Source organism: Camelus dromedarius, chromosome 16, assembly GCF_036321535.1.
Source record: "Camelus dromedarius isolate mCamDro1 chromosome 16, mCamDro1.pat, whole genome shotgun sequence".
Classification (NCBI taxonomy): domain Eukaryota; kingdom Metazoa; phylum Chordata; class Mammalia; order Artiodactyla; family Camelidae; genus Camelus; species Camelus dromedarius.
The window spans coordinates 7,080,736-7,097,120 of NC_087451.1; positions in this window are offsets into that span (position 1 = coordinate 7,080,736).

The following is a 16,385-nucleotide window of genomic DNA, read 5'->3' on the forward strand; positions in this document are numbered from 1 at the left end:
AGATTTGACTAAAGTTGAATATTGTTTAAGTAGAAACAATGTACATAAAGATGGCTAGCTCATTATGTAATGATGATAATCTGCTTTACCACCACATTTCCCACCACAATATAGTTACATTGAGACCACTAGTTAATCACATTTATCTATCTATCTGTTGTTAAACTGGGCATGACATTGTCAGTGCTGTAGAATCTTATAGCTGGATTACAGCTTGTTAGTGGTGTTTGGCAAATACAAAACAGATTGAGAACAATATTTTCTGTAAATGAATGAGGCACTCAGATCATCTGCTCTCCTCATCGCCATTGAAAAGGCACAAAAATGGCAAAAGGATAATTATTGTAAATTTTGTTGTGCATTGTGTTAAAATTATATTTAACAAGTAACAACATGAAAGGCTAAAAAAAGGTGTTAAGAAGCTTAATACACAGAAAATTTAAAAATTTACTCTTTGATGTGTGCACACAAACTATTAAGATTATTTCCACTTGATTTTCATGTAAAATAAAATGTTTTGGTGTTTAGGAAAATAAATACATGTATTCAACATACATTTGTAGTTGCCTAAAATTTTATTGTGTGACCATGTGGAAAACAGTATTTGAGGCCCTGGGGATATAAAACTAAATAACATTTAAAAGAAGATTAAAATACAGAAATGTATTGACTCACAGTTTCAGAGATTAGAATTCCAAAATCAAGATATTAGTGAAACCAAGCTTCCTCTGAAAACTCTAGGGGCGGATTTTTCCTTGTTTGTTCCTTCTTCTGGTACCTCCAGGTTTTTCTTGGCCTGTGGCTTCCTCCGTCTCCTTCCTTTGTGTCTGTGTCTCTCTGTCCTTCTTCTTCTTTGGACACCAGTCATATTAAGACCTATATGACCACATCTTAACTAATTACACCTACAAAGATCCTATTTCCAAATAAGGTCATATTCTGAGCTCTGGCTGTGCATGAATTTTTGGAGGACTATGCCATAGAAGAAATGGTAGGCATAGTGAGTGTGTCTTTAGACCTGAAGTATGTCTCTTATAAACAGCATAGACATGAGTAATTTTTTAAACCACTGAGCCATTCTATGTATTTAATTGGAACATTTAGTCTACTTACATTTAAAGTAATTATTGATAGACATGTACGTATTACCATTTTGTTCACTCAGTTCTGATTGTTTTGTAGTTCTTTTTTTTTTCCTTACTCTTTTGCTCTCTTCCCTTGTGATTTGATGACTATCTTTAGTGCCACTTCTTTTGCTCCCTTCCTTTGTGATTTTATATCATTTTCATGTGTATCTATTACAGGTTTTTGGTTTGTGGTCACCATGGGAAAAAAAAAGATATATATATATATATGTGTGTGTATATATATATGTATATATACACATATACATATTTTTAAATAGATTATCTCAAAGTTCCAACACATTCTAACCAGTTTACATTTTTACTCCCCTCCCACATTTAATGCTTTTAATGCCATATTTTACATCTGTTTTGTGTATCCCTTAACTACTTACCTTGAATATAGATGATCATCATACTCCTTTTGTTTTTTAACCTTCTTAACTAGCTTTAAAAATGACTGATCTATACTTTTACTGTATGTGTACCTTTACCAGTGAGATTTTTCCCTTTCACAATTTTCATATTTCTAGTTGTGACCTTTTCTTTTCCACTTAGAAAAGTCCCTTTAACATTTCTTGTTGAGCAGGTTTAGTGGTGTTGAACTCTTTTAGCTTTTGCTTATCTAGAAAGCTCTTAATCTTTCATTCAAATCTAAATAATAAACTTGCCAGGTAGATTATTCTTGGTAGTAGATTTTTCTGCCATTACTTTGAATATGTTGTGCCACTCCCTTGTGGCCTTATGTCTGGCCTTATGACTTTTCCACTGAAAAGTCAGCTGATCATCTTATGGGAATTTCCTCATGTGTATCTAGTACTTTTTTCTTGCTGGATTTTAAAATTCTCTCTGAGAGTAAATGAATAAATTCCTAGAAAGGTACAATCTCCCAAAACTGAATAAAGAGAAAGAGCAAGTAAGACTATACTGGTTACTAGTAATGAAATTAAATTAGTAATAAAATTAAATCCCAATGAACAAAAGTGCAGGACCAGATGGCTTCAAAGGTAAATGCTACTAAACATTTGAAGAAGAGATAGCACCTACCCTTCTCAAACTATTCAAAAAAGTTGCAGAGGATAAAGTGCTTCCAAACTTAGTCTAGGAGTCCAGAATCACCATGATCTCACAACCAAAGAAACTACAAAAAAAGATTACAGACTAATATCACTGATGAACACAGATGCAAAAATCCTCAACTAAATATTAGGAAATTGAATTCAGCAATGCATTAAAAGAATCATACACCACAATCATGTTTGATTTCTCCCAGATATGCAAGCATGGTTCAATATTTGCAAATCACTCAATGTGATATACTACATTAACACATTGAAGAATAAAAATTATATGATCATCTCAATAGACACAGTAAAACTTTTGACAAAATTCAACATTCTTTAATGATAAAAATCCTCAACAAAGTGAGTATGGAGGGACCATACCTCAACAAAATAAAGGTCATATATGACAAACCCACAGCAGTATCATAACTAATATTGAAAAGCTGAAAACTTTTTCTTTAAGATCAAGTACAACACAAGGGTTCCCACTCTCACTACTTTTATTCAATGTAATATCTGAGGTCTTAGCAATCAAACAAATAAAAAATAAATAAAAGGAATCCAGATTGGAAACAAAGAAGTAAACTTTTACTGTTTGCAAATGACATAATACTATATATGGAAAAATCCTAATGACACCATCAAAACTTATTAGACCTAATAAATAAATTCAGTAAAGTTGCAAGTTACAAAATTACTGGAAAGAAATATGGTGCATTTACAGACACTTAAAACAAACTATCAGAAAGAAAAATTAAGAAAACATTCTTATTTACAATTGCATTAAAAACAATAAATGCCAAGGAATAAATCTAACCAAAGAGGTAAAAGTCTTGTACTCTAAAAACTATAAGACATTGATGAAAGAAATTAATGATGGCACAAACAAATGGAAAGATACACTGTACTCATGAATAGGAAAATTAATATTGTTAAGATGACCATACTCTTCAAGGCATGAATCTATAGATTCAATGAAATCTCTATCAAAATACCAAAGACATATTTCAAAGAATTAGAACAAATAATTGTAAAATTTACATGCAAACAAAAAGACTCCAAATAGCCAACATTATGAGAAAGAAAAACAAAGCTGAAGGTATCACACTTCCTAATTTCAAACTACACTATAAAGCTACAGTAATCAAAACAGTATAGTATTGACACAAAACTGACACAGATCAACATTAGAGAATAGAGAGTTCAGAAATAGACCCACATTTACATGCTCAAATAATTTATGACAAAAGGGGCAAGAATATATAATACTTTTTTCAATAAATAGTATTGGGAAAACTAGACAGCTCCATAAATAATAATCAGAGTGGATTACTTTCTCCCCCAATATACAAAAATAAAATCCAAATGGCTTAAAGACTAAAATGTAAGACCTGCAATCATAAAACTCTTGGAAGAAAACATAGGTAGTATGCTCTTTGACACTGGACTCAGCAAAAATTTTTGTATTGGTCTTCTCAGGTAAAGAAAACAAAATAAAAAATAAATAAATTGGATTACATCAAACTAAAAAGCATTTACATAGTTAAGGCAACAATCAACAGAATGAGAAGGCAGCCTACTGAATGAGAGAAATATTTGCAAGGGGTATATTTAGTAAGTGGTTAATATCCAAAATATGTAAGGAACACTTAGAATTCAACATCAGAAAAACAGCCTGAGTAAAAATAAGCAGAAGACTGAAACAAAACAAATACTTTTCCAAAGAAGACATACAGATGGCCAACATGCACATGAAAAAATACGCAACATCACTAATCATCAGAGAATATTTGAGAGACTCTCTTTAAGGAAAAAAAAAAAGCAGAATTTGAGTGAACATTTAGATACAAAAGGGGATATTTACATAGAATTTTAAAAAGAAGAGGCTTTTCAAGGAACCCAAGCAAATAAGGAGAACAGAAACTTCATTATTTTTCAAATAAATCAGCATACGATGAACACGTTGTCTCAAAATGTGTAAGTAAATAATGAAATAAACATTTGAAAGGTCAAAGTGTTTTCTTCTTTAAATAGGAATCAAGGATGTTTTCTTTATGTAATAAATTTTGAGCTTGTACCATTTAGAATAATGTATATATTTAATTTTTATAAAATTCTGTAAAGTAATTTTAATAAAGTATATTTATGTACACAATAATTATGATATAATGTAATTAACTGAAAGAGGTTAAGTCTAGGGAGACTCACTCAGTATGAACTGAGTACAAAAAACTGTCAGCTTTTTACATTTTACAATGGAACCATGGTGTTATAGTCTTTTTGTTTGGCTTTAACCTTAATCCTTATTGACTAGTGATGCTTTTAAATCCTTATCCAGGAGTGGTACAGTCAAAGTGAGAGTTCTATCCAAGCATCTGAAAGCAGAGTGTGTCCATATAAAAATCATTATAATGCATTTCTCCTGCTTTTTTTTTGTAAAAAGAGCCACAGGTTCCTTTTCCATAAAAGGAATCAAAAATACAAACGCTTAAAAAAGTTAATTTGAATGACAGCATATTAGGTGTTGAAAAGTAAAATATCTCTAAGTTATTTCATTAGTGACTTGATGGATTCTTACTCTATAAATACACATATTAAAACAGTTTTTTTTTGTTTATTGCTAGCCTGATTAAAAGTTAAAGATTTTCTTAAATATACTTTCACTGTTAAACATACATAACCTTGAAAGGTTCAAACTTTAAAACTTTATAGTGAGTTTTAATGACATAAGTATAGGCTCTAATCCGGATAATGTCTTTCAATGAATTTAGTAATGATTTTTATAACTTAGCGATAATTAGAGAAATAAATGCATGTTCTAATTTGCAACATAAAAAGGGAAACACATTTCCAGTAAAGTATAAATGTTATGCATTTCTAATCGAACTTTAAAAAGTCTTTCAGTCAACCCCAATGGAAAAACAAAAACAAAACAAAAGCACAAATGTGTGATTTTCCAATTATTTGTATACTGACTTCCTAGCATATTATATGATACATTTTAAACGATCATTTTTATATTTAAAAAGTTGAATTTTATTTGCTACACACTAAGGTATATATTGCTGTCAGGCAATAATTAGTTCATGCCTCTGAGTTCTCTTCCCAAGAAGAGTGAATGATTAGTGAGATTTTCTCATTTACATTGCCTCTTATTTTCTCCTTGCTGACAGCAGAGCCCAATGAACTTTTTCCTCTCAATATATTCTCTTTATCTGAAGATCTACTCATATTCTAAATTTAATCTTAATTCAGACAAGACATCCATGACCAAGTTCATGGTTGTGGAATTTAACAACTGTGTTGCTAGGTCTCCTCTGTTACAATTATGTACCTGCTTTGCCCACATATGCTCAGCCTGCTCCACTATCAGTATCCTGCCCCCCAGGGGTATATTATAATCAATGGACCCATGCTGTCAGATTATTATCACCTACAGTCCATAGTTTATATTAGAGTTTACCCTTGGTGTTGCAAATTATATGGGTTTTGATGAATATATAATGACATGTATCTGCCAGAGGATCAAACAGCAGGGTTTCCTTTTTTGTCCATAGAATTACCTCTCCTAGGGCACTACATGAGTGAGCTGATCTCCTGTAAGATCCCCTGAATGAAGACCCCCTGCCAGCCTAGGTTTTTAATTACCACTTGCGTTACCAAGCAAAGGGCTTGCTGCCCAACACGCATAGAAGCCAATACTATGGCACTGACTTTTGAGAACAGAAAAAGCTTTGTTGTGATGTTGACTTGCAAAGAGAAAGGAGGGATGCTCAAGTCTGTCTCCCTGATCTCTGGGAGCACACAGAATCACTGGTGGGGTGGATTTTGATTGGAGGGCTTTGGAACTTAGCCATTTATAGTAAGGTATGATAAAGGGACATCAGCACAGATCTTCCCTGACAACAGACTCTTAACTTCTGAAATGGTTTCAATATTCAGGTTCTGATCATGTGCTGGAAACTTCTGTCTGGGTGTTGTTTGAGGTCAGAATCTTCTCTTCTATGCATTAATTGTGGTTTTGTTCTGCTGTCTCTCAAAAAAACTCAGTATCTTGGTAGAAAGAGGATAAGGCCAGTTTGGGACTGGTTTTGCAGTTACAAATGCCTTTTTTATGTTGTTAATTCCACAATCTTGAGAGGTAAGGGGTGATAACAGTTCTGTTAATTCCTATTGGTAAGGGACATCGACCTAACAAAGGCTTGAGGACATGTGACAAACAGTAAGTACAGAGTTTGATAAGAAGGAACAGAAATCCTAGCAAGCACAAAACAATGATACCCAGTTTAAGCCATCTTTCAAATATAGACCTTATTCCCAATGGGTTTCATGGGAAGACATTTGCTAAAAGATCAAATCCAGGTTCTTGTGAGGACACTTGTGGGACCTAAGTTGCCTGCTGTCTAATTTTTTCTAGATGAGTTTCTACTTCTGAAGAGGGGTTAATAAAATCACAACATGATGCACTGACTACTGCACCAACACCTCCTAGTTCAGCTAGTTTGTAATCTAGAGCAAGTCTGTTGTCTAACACCATATTCTTGCTTAGAAATGAAATGCTTTCTGCTGAGTGACTATGGCTTGAGCTCTCTTGCTACCATTCCTAAAGAGAAAGATTTCAGTGTTCTAAGAAGAGATCATGAGACCATAATTTTATAGCTGGCAAGTGCTTGCAGATACTGTTTAGGGAATGGCTGGTGGTGACTTTGAGTTTCACACAGTTCAGAAAATTGAAGTTCTCAATAACATAGGAACATGTCTGAAACCACACAAAAAATGGCCACCCTACTCTTTCAGATGCCTGAACCACAGTTACTCTGTAATGATTATTAAGTTCATTATTTTCCTTAATGATTAAAGTAGATGTACAATGTATATTTGACAGGCCACAAAACAGGATATTTTGGTTAGCATAACATTTAAGTTAAATTATATATTAGCCACAATGACTTCCCCATACCTCCATAGGTGAAAATTTCCTCTACCCTTTTTTCCCTGTTAATTGCAAACTTTGTAATAGAAAGCATTATTGATCAAAATATTTGAACCTGGAGGCCAGGTTGGCTGCTGTCCGCCTTGGGTTTATCATCATGTCCCTTCATTCTAGGTCTTCTCTCTCTCTCTCTCTCTCTATATATATATATATATATAGAGAGAGAGAGAGAGTATATATATATATATATATATATGTATATATATATATATAGAGAGAGAGAGAGAGAGAGTATATATATATATATATATACATATACTCAGCACAGCATGTAATGGGCCAGATTCCTGTATTAGTCTTAGTTGATGAGGCTAGATATACCACAAAGAGAGGAGGAGACACACACACTCTTCTACTCAGTTTTTCTTTAGTGTTTAAAATAAGTTTGAATTATAAAATGGAATTAAACACTCCAGGTATGTATATAAAATGAAAACTTACACTACTTTTTTTATAAAAGACAAAACTAGACTGATCTAAATATTTTATTGTCAACTGTGATCTTTAAAATAAATCCTATGTGGTTTTAAAATCTGATTTTTAATGAAAATGCCCCTCTCTCTTAATTTATTCATCCTGCATGTCAGGCTTTAAGACCCAAAGGCATTGTTAATACCATTTGCTGGGATTCTGTGGCTGGAAAAGGTGACAAGTTGGTGACTTTGATACTGGAGGTATTAATTCCATGTTCATGGTTTACTAGGAAAGTCATTTTTCACATTATTCTGTAATGTATTGTTAAACTAAAACCATTGTATTAAGACTTTAAAATGTAAGCATTACAATTCTGAAAATAAATATTTTAAGAATAAAAATGTATTATATATATATATATATTTCATATTTATACACACACACACACACACACACACACACACACACACACACACACACAGATTTGCTTAGCTATCCAGGCTGGGGAAAACTAATCAGACACAGAGAACAGCACATAGGTATGCTGACAGGGAAATATTTTACAGGCTATACATTTGATAAATTATATCAAATTGTTTCACACACATTGCACAAGTTCTTGTAACAGAGACTTAAAACAAGAAGTGATACATGTCATGAGTGGTTATACTCTGTGACAACTTTACTAGAGAATTTTCTTTCCATTCTGAACATTGGAGCAAAAGTTAAGCTAGAAGTAAAACAATAAGCTTCAACTGTGATAAGGAGACACATGTTTAGTAAACAGTATGACTGAATTTGCAGGATGAGTCTTACAGGCCTGGTATTGATTCTCGGGTCAGCTGTCTACCACTGCTGTTGTCCCCTTCTCATCCTGACATGGGTACTGCTTCTCCTCTTTGAGCATTGCTTTAAGATGAGCTTGAGGACCACAATTCCTTCTACAGAACAGTCTAGTATAGAGGTCCTTCTTAAGTGGGAACTATACATACAAGAGTCAATTTCCTTTGGGTTCATTGTGCATGATCTAGTTAAAAATACCTGAGAAAGGTCCTTCCATCTAGGTCTGAGGAAGTCCTTTGAATGATGCCTTTTCCAGTGTGCATGATCTTCTTATTACAGGTTATGGAGCATCTGATTTTTATCCATGGATAGATTACTGTGATAAGCTTCAGAAAGAAACTTAGAATGTTCTCTTAATAATCAATTAAACTCTATAATACTGCAACATAGCAACAATGAGCCATCCTGGAAGTGAGTCTTAGGCAGTAAATACAAAACCTCAAAGACAATTAACAGTGCTAGAATTTAATGTCTACAAAGCCATATTATAGAAATATAATTTTTCTCTCTAAAATTATCTTCATTTCTACCAAATGAAGCCAAATTAAAACTAATTTGTTTGCAAAATAAGTCTGATTTCAATAACTTCAGCCTGATTTTATATATATATATATGTGTGTGTGTATATGTGTGTGTGTGTGTAATTGATCATACAGAGTCTTTTAAACTTGGCTTTGCTGGAATTTTTCATAAGGAATCTCAGATTGGACTTTTAAAATGTGTCTCAAGGCCAGGAAAGCCACATGGAAGGTTTCCTATTTGATTCTGCTCACAATATCTATAAATTTGGGTGAATTCCTTTCTCTTTGAAGTCCCAAAAATATCTTGAAATTCTTACACCTCTCTGGAAATGACCTTTCTTATTCACCTGATAAGGCTGATGGAAATCTTACAAGCAAGGCACCAGGTTGTTTTCTCAAGGGGCTTTATGGCTCCATGAAGTTCACCTCAGTATTTTGAAACCATCTGGGCATATCTGACTCTATGTATATTCTAAAATTGGATATTTCAGTAATAGATATAGTAAATAACCAATGTTTCCAATTATGTACTGTTATAAGGAGAACAGATCCTTACTGAACTAATGCAGATAACTACATTGCTGTATTAAGAATACTCACTAAGAGTTTCTGATATCTGAAGGGATCAAGTGAAAAGAAAAAATAAATATTTCAATTCTGCTTACAAAAATATAATTTACTAAGTTGCTGTAAATCCTAATTTAGCTAAGGTAAAGGTTTTCTTATATCTGGAAAACACAGATTAAAAGCCAGGACTATTTTAGATAAAAAAAACATAAAAATTATAACCATATTCATTAGTCCACTCAGTCCTATCTATCTGATCCTTGACCATGATCTTCTGTTAACAGTTTTATGAAGCCATCAGGGTTTCCACTAGAATTCTTTACTTTCTTACACAGTTCAGTGGTATGATCTGAAAGTTATCAGAAACTTATACTTGTCAAAAAGTCCTTTCTATGACTCTTCACGAAGATGCAGCATTTTTGCAAAGGCATCAGAGTAAAATGAAGTAGACCAGACAGTCGCTTTGGGTCAGTGACTAAAGCCTGCACCCCACAGGGGGCTGCAGAGGCTGTCTCAGAAATTTGGCCCCTCCCTTATTGCCAGAAATTGTTACCAAACAAAGGAATCTCTGCCTGCCATGCATAGAAGCCAGTGCTATGGCATAGACTTTTGAGAAAAGAAAAAGCTTGCACAGTCAACCTGCAAGGAGATGAGTTAGAAGAGGAAGTATGTGGAAGAGCTGGCAAGACAGGTCTTCATTAGAGGACTTTGGATCTTGGCCATTTATGGTAAGGTGTGGTGAAGGGGATTCAGCACTGGATCTTTTCAGACACCTTTCTGAAAGGTTCTGGTATTCAGGTTCTGGTCACGTCCCAGCCCTTTGGTTCTGTGGAGGGGGAAACTTTTATTCTGGTGTTGTTTGAGGTCAAAATATTTTTTCCTACTTATGCTTCAGCTGCAGGAATTGCAATTTTGTTCTGTTGTCTTTGAAAAGTAACTCAGTATCAGGATAAGGACAGTTTGGGGCTCACTCTGTGGTTACATTTGTTCCATAATGCCTTATTGTACTCTATTCATCTCACAAGATCCCATCACATTTTAAATGTTCATCTTTTGTTAAATTAGGTTGACAATTTTGATGATCTTTGAACATTGTGACTTACATCCCTGTCTCCACCTCCATGTTCATAAAGTGCAATTGGGTCTGTTTATTTTCACACCCAACTGACTCCATCAGACTCACTGTTTTGGATATTAATTCCTTTTTAATGTTTATATATTAAATTTTCTATGAGGGAAATCTCCTGCCTGAATCATGATGTAGTCTTGAATACACAAGCAGTAAATTCTAGTGAGCAGAAGAAAAAGCTACTATTTATTTTGAAATTAAACTTGCTTGTTATCTTTACTATATTTGTGATAATAGAACAAAGGAACAACATATATTATTTTAATAATAGACATAAAAGACTCAAATTTTATTTTAAGTATATTTTGTTTGGAACCTGTGACACCCTTGGGAGATATCTCATCTGGAGCATATGGATCATATAGAATAGAATCTTAGGACTTTGAAGGATCATGAAGATTATGTAGTTCTCTAAATGTGTGTTCCAAATGAGGAGACTGAAATTTCACTGCTTAATGGGAGTTACCCAAAATCATTCAGTTATTTGATAGTGATGGCAGGACAAAAATCTAGGTCTCCTTATTCATCATTTAGTGTCTTTCCTCTGTGTATTATTTATAAGGTAAATGGTTAAGAAGAGAATGCAGGTGTGGAAACAGAAGACCAAAAACTGCCTTTCAGAGAGCCTCACAGTGTAACCCTGTGCTGTTAAACTCACCACGGGTAAAATTTATGTGATATAATAAGAAATGCATATCTGGTCTTTAGCTCTGATTCCTGGTATACATTTTCTAAAGTGCTTGGAGTATTCAAAGTGATGAGTGTCTTGCATACTAATGAGGTGACTGGTGGCTGAGGGCCCCCAAGTATTTTCAGGATTGGAGCTGGTCACCAGAAAGACCAAGGCATGATTAGAGGTTTGGAATTTACAGCTCCATCCACAACGTACAAAGCAGGAGAGGACCTGGAGATTGAGTTCAATCACTAGTGGCCAATTGTATAATCAGTTTCACCTACATAATGAAATGTCCATAAGAATCCCTGAACTATGAGGTTTGGAGAGCTTTTGGGTTGATGGGTGCATCACCATGCTGGGATGATGCTACACCCCAAATCCACAGGGATAGAAGCTCCTATGCCCAGGACCCTTTTGGAGATTACCCAGTGTGTATCATCATCTGGCTACTTGTTTTTTATCCTTTATAATAAACTGATAACTATTAGTAAAGTAATTCCCTGAGTTCCATGAGTGGTTATAGAAGATTATCAAACCCAAGGGAACCTCTAATTTATAACTGACAGATCAGAAATATGGGACTTGTGATTGGCATCTAATGGTGGTGGGGCATGAGTCCTTAACCAGTGGGGTTTGTGTTAACTCCAGGTAGCATAGAATTGAATTGTAAGACATGCAGTTGGTGCTGGGAAAATTGGAGAACTTGTTGATGTGGGGGAAATATAAAAACAAACCCTCCCATTTGGTGTCAGAAGTGTTGTGAGTAAAAACATGAATCTGATTCTCAGAATCGCAGATTCAAAAATGTAACTTTATGAATATTCCTTCAAAGTCCACACTCTATGATGGCAAACATGTTAAAAAATTTACATGAGTCAGACAGCGATGTTAATGTCTTAATTTATAGTGGAAATGTTACGTTTTCAAGGACAAGAATCTGGTGTTCTTTACCCAGGATTTCAAAGAACTTCTGAATTAAATATTTAGCAAGTTATTTAAGAAAATAATAGGTCTAGCAAGTATTGATCAAAAGTAGTTGATGTATTCTGTCTTTATGAAAGGTTTTATCATTTAGGATATGTCAAATCTTTTCCATCTGAATAGACTCTTTATAGGAGAGTTAAACTTATGAGCAGGTAGAAGAATTTCTGGGTTGTTGACTGTTGTTCATTGGTGCCTAATACACTGTATAAAAAGATATATATATATATATATATATATATATATATATATAGAGAGAGAGAGAGAGAGAGAGAGAGAGAGGCCATTATGCTCTTTATTATGGGACTGCTCTTTTTTTGACTAAATAAAGAAATAAAAAAAGAAAGAAATAAAGTCATCAGTCTATCAATAGCTTTACTTTGATAAGCAAAACTTTTCCTAGAATTTTATAATTGATTCATTATCTCAAGGAAAGACAGTATGCATGCACAAAGCTAAGTCTTACCACGTGGCAAGTCTGATGTTGATAAATATTATGGTCAATACAAGCTATTGACTGTAAAGATGCTGCTATTTCATAACACATATATATTTCTTACTTAACAAATTAAAATATAGAATGAAAGCCTACTGGTATCCATACAGGCAAAATTTTATTAAAAACAAGTTCAGATTTATAGATAAGGGCACAGATCTATTACGTCATTGCTTCAATTTTTAACTTAACCATTGTCATTATAAATAATTATTAAGCAAGATGGCACATCTTTCTTGCTAATGAAGAACTCTGCAGAGGTTAAAAATGGAGGGATGATTTATTTGGGTAGTTGATAATTATTTAGCTGACTCTCTCTCCTAAAACCCTAATGGGGAAGTTGTACAAAATATTGAAGGCTTTTTCTACTCAGGCACATTGTAGCAGCACAGATGCCAAGCCATTATTAAGAATGGAAATGTACCAATCAGTGTGGCATGTTTCCTAATTTGCTCCCAGAGCCAGCAAGGAGCACCAACACTGTCTGAGGAGGAACAGGTTCTGGCCAGTAGTTAAACCCCACCTAAGATTTTGGATAGAACTAAACATTGCATGTATATAATAAACTTAAAGATATTTTTTTCTTGAATCCAAACCAAGGTATTTATTTAATAAGTACCTCAAATGTTATTGTGAAAAGTCAGCCTCTCCTGCATAAGTGGACTCCCAGCAGTGAGCAGCAGTTGTATATATCCCAGTTCATTTAAGAATCTCTCTATTCCTCTTTGAACATTTTGTTAAAATTTAAATACACTGCTGGAAACAAAAAATCATCCCATGATAATAACCCATGGCTTACACTCTACCCTCACTCTCTCACTCCCCCCAAACTGCTGTGTGTATTTGACCAAATCAGTTTCCTGTTTTAAATTCTCCAGTGCCTCTTCTGCTTTTTCCCCTTTCCATACCGAAAGCCTATATATAGAAGGTTTCACATACAAATATTGTACGCAAATATTATAAACTCAACCTTAATAAAAATGTTAATACCCATCTAAACAGCAGTAATAGTAATTATCTGCAGTTTGTCTGCAAACAGTGAACCATCTTATGACCCAATCTTTATAAAGTCTTTCCATCTGGTATGCTCAGGCAGTGTTTCCATACATCTACTGAACTAAATGCCAAATGGCATACAATTTCACTCATCTGTTCCTTCATGCTTATCTATTTCTATTATCTATCTACCTATCTACCTACTTATTTTATCAAAATAAGTAAGTATCTTAAATATAACTACAAAAAATTTAGTTCTTGACTTTAAGAGCAAATAGTGTAACATAGTTTAAGATAAATAACATTTTTAAATTATGTGCTTTTGATCAAAGTGTATATGTAGAATAAAGGATCGGAGTGAATACCTTTTACACAATATCTGAAAACCTTTGGTAAACATATAAATACAAAAATCAACGTGCTGTCATATTTTCATGATCAGTTTGCTGAGTAATCCTCTAAAGGGATTAATCAAAAATAAAATATTCAATTTTGAATACACTTTGACCTGATTATTTTATTTCTGACAATCTTTAATAAAGACATAACTAGCATCCACAATAGTATTTAATGTACACCAAATTAGAAATAACCTCAACTTCAACCAGAGAATTATATTATTTTACAAACATATAATGGAATATTATTCATATATTAAAATGTTAAGCTAAGTTATACAACATTAAAGTATTAATATGATAATATTAAGTGAAACACAGTTTGAAAATTATATATGACATATTATCTTGACTTAACAAGTCAAGAATCAACTGCAAAAATTATACTGAACTATTAACTGCTCTTGTATTGGGTAATAAAATGTGACATTTTCCCTCATTTTTATTATCAGATTTTCAAAGTATCTTTAACATGTGCACAACTTTCACTTTTGAAAGATAAACTATACTTCATTTAAAAAGAAGAATGAAGAAGAATCAAAGAAATGTGACAATTCTGCATCAAAGCTTAGAGGGTTCAAATAATCTCTTTTGTAGTCTCTCCAAGATTATTCTCATCTAAATTTTACTTAAACTGTTTTGTTAACAAATATACAAAGTAAACTATTTGATCTTGTTATAGACTTCATAGTTTCATTAAGTTAGAAACAAATTAGCAGGTAATTGGTTTGAGAATATCTAACAGCTGCCTTATTGGTAGATAACTTATTAAAGTGAGTCGGTAAATGATCTCCCAACAAATTTAAAATCTATACCCTTCTTTTTGTTCATCAGAATTCCAAACATATATAGAGACTCCATCTTATCCAAATAGACAAATCAAAGGAATACTTAAATTACATTTGTTTTTCACTTGAGGCTTCTCTTCACTTGAACTTTCCGCAATTTTCAAGTTATTTGAGATTATATTGAGCATTTTCTTGTTAAAAATTGAAGTGATCATGTAATTTTGATATTTCTCTGCAGAAAATATCTCACTAATATTAGCAGTCAACTGTTACAAAACATTTCATTTGAAAACCTAAAGGAGCTTTGCAAATTTGATTCATCACAACAAACCCAGAGTGCTCATATTTAATTAGCTACTCCTCTCTGATTAAATTGTTTACGGTCCATAACTATAGCCATAAACTATAAGCTACAAACAATTGCCCCTAAATTAACCAACACAAAGCAAATTTGGAAAGGAGGAAAACATACATTGAGATCACATAGCAAAGACCAAGCCTTTGTCTTACAAATAAAAATAAAATACATCTCTACTCAAATTTTAGAATTATGAAAACTGAATACTTAATTTAATAGTATATTCTACAGGTGTTTTACTTTATACTAATTTAAAGAAATAATCATAATAACAATGACCACTTATTGAGCTTTCAATTTGTTCCAATATCTATGCTATTATACTGACAATATAAATGAAATTTAACTAATTATTCCATTCAGTTTTAAATAAATGTTATTGAAGCACAACATATACACAGGAAAAAACACATAAGAGAAGAACTCATGATTTTTCCCAAAATGTGCACTCTGTAGAAATCACTAATATTAAAAAACAGAACATTAGTAACACCCTTGAAGTTCTGCGGTAGTATCTATCCTTCTGATTTCTATCACCATCAGTTTGTATAGTATGCAATTATATGATTGAATTTTATTTTCACTCAACATTATGCTTAAGAAAGTCACCTACACTTTTGTGTTTAAGCATAATTTTCAATTCTTATTGTTTCTAGCAAGTCACTGGGTAAATATAACATAGGTTATTTATCCAACTTCTTAATGTTGAACATTAAGAGTTTTTCTTGATTTTGGGCTTAAGCAAATAGCATTGCTATGATTATTCATGTATGTTCTATTTTAGTAAATACTGCTCAAAAGATTTCAAAAGTGGTTGTGCAAATTTACATTTCTGCCAATAGTGGGATACCAAACTTAGGTATTGTTTATCTTTTCATGACAGAGGTTGAAAATTTTATCCTTTTCTGAAGTATGCCTGTTGAAATTATTAACAATGTTTCTACATATATTTTCCCTAGACTTTCTATTCTTTAAATGTTATATTTTAAACAGGAATTCTTCATTAAATATAGTTGTCTTTCATATTTTGTTTTATG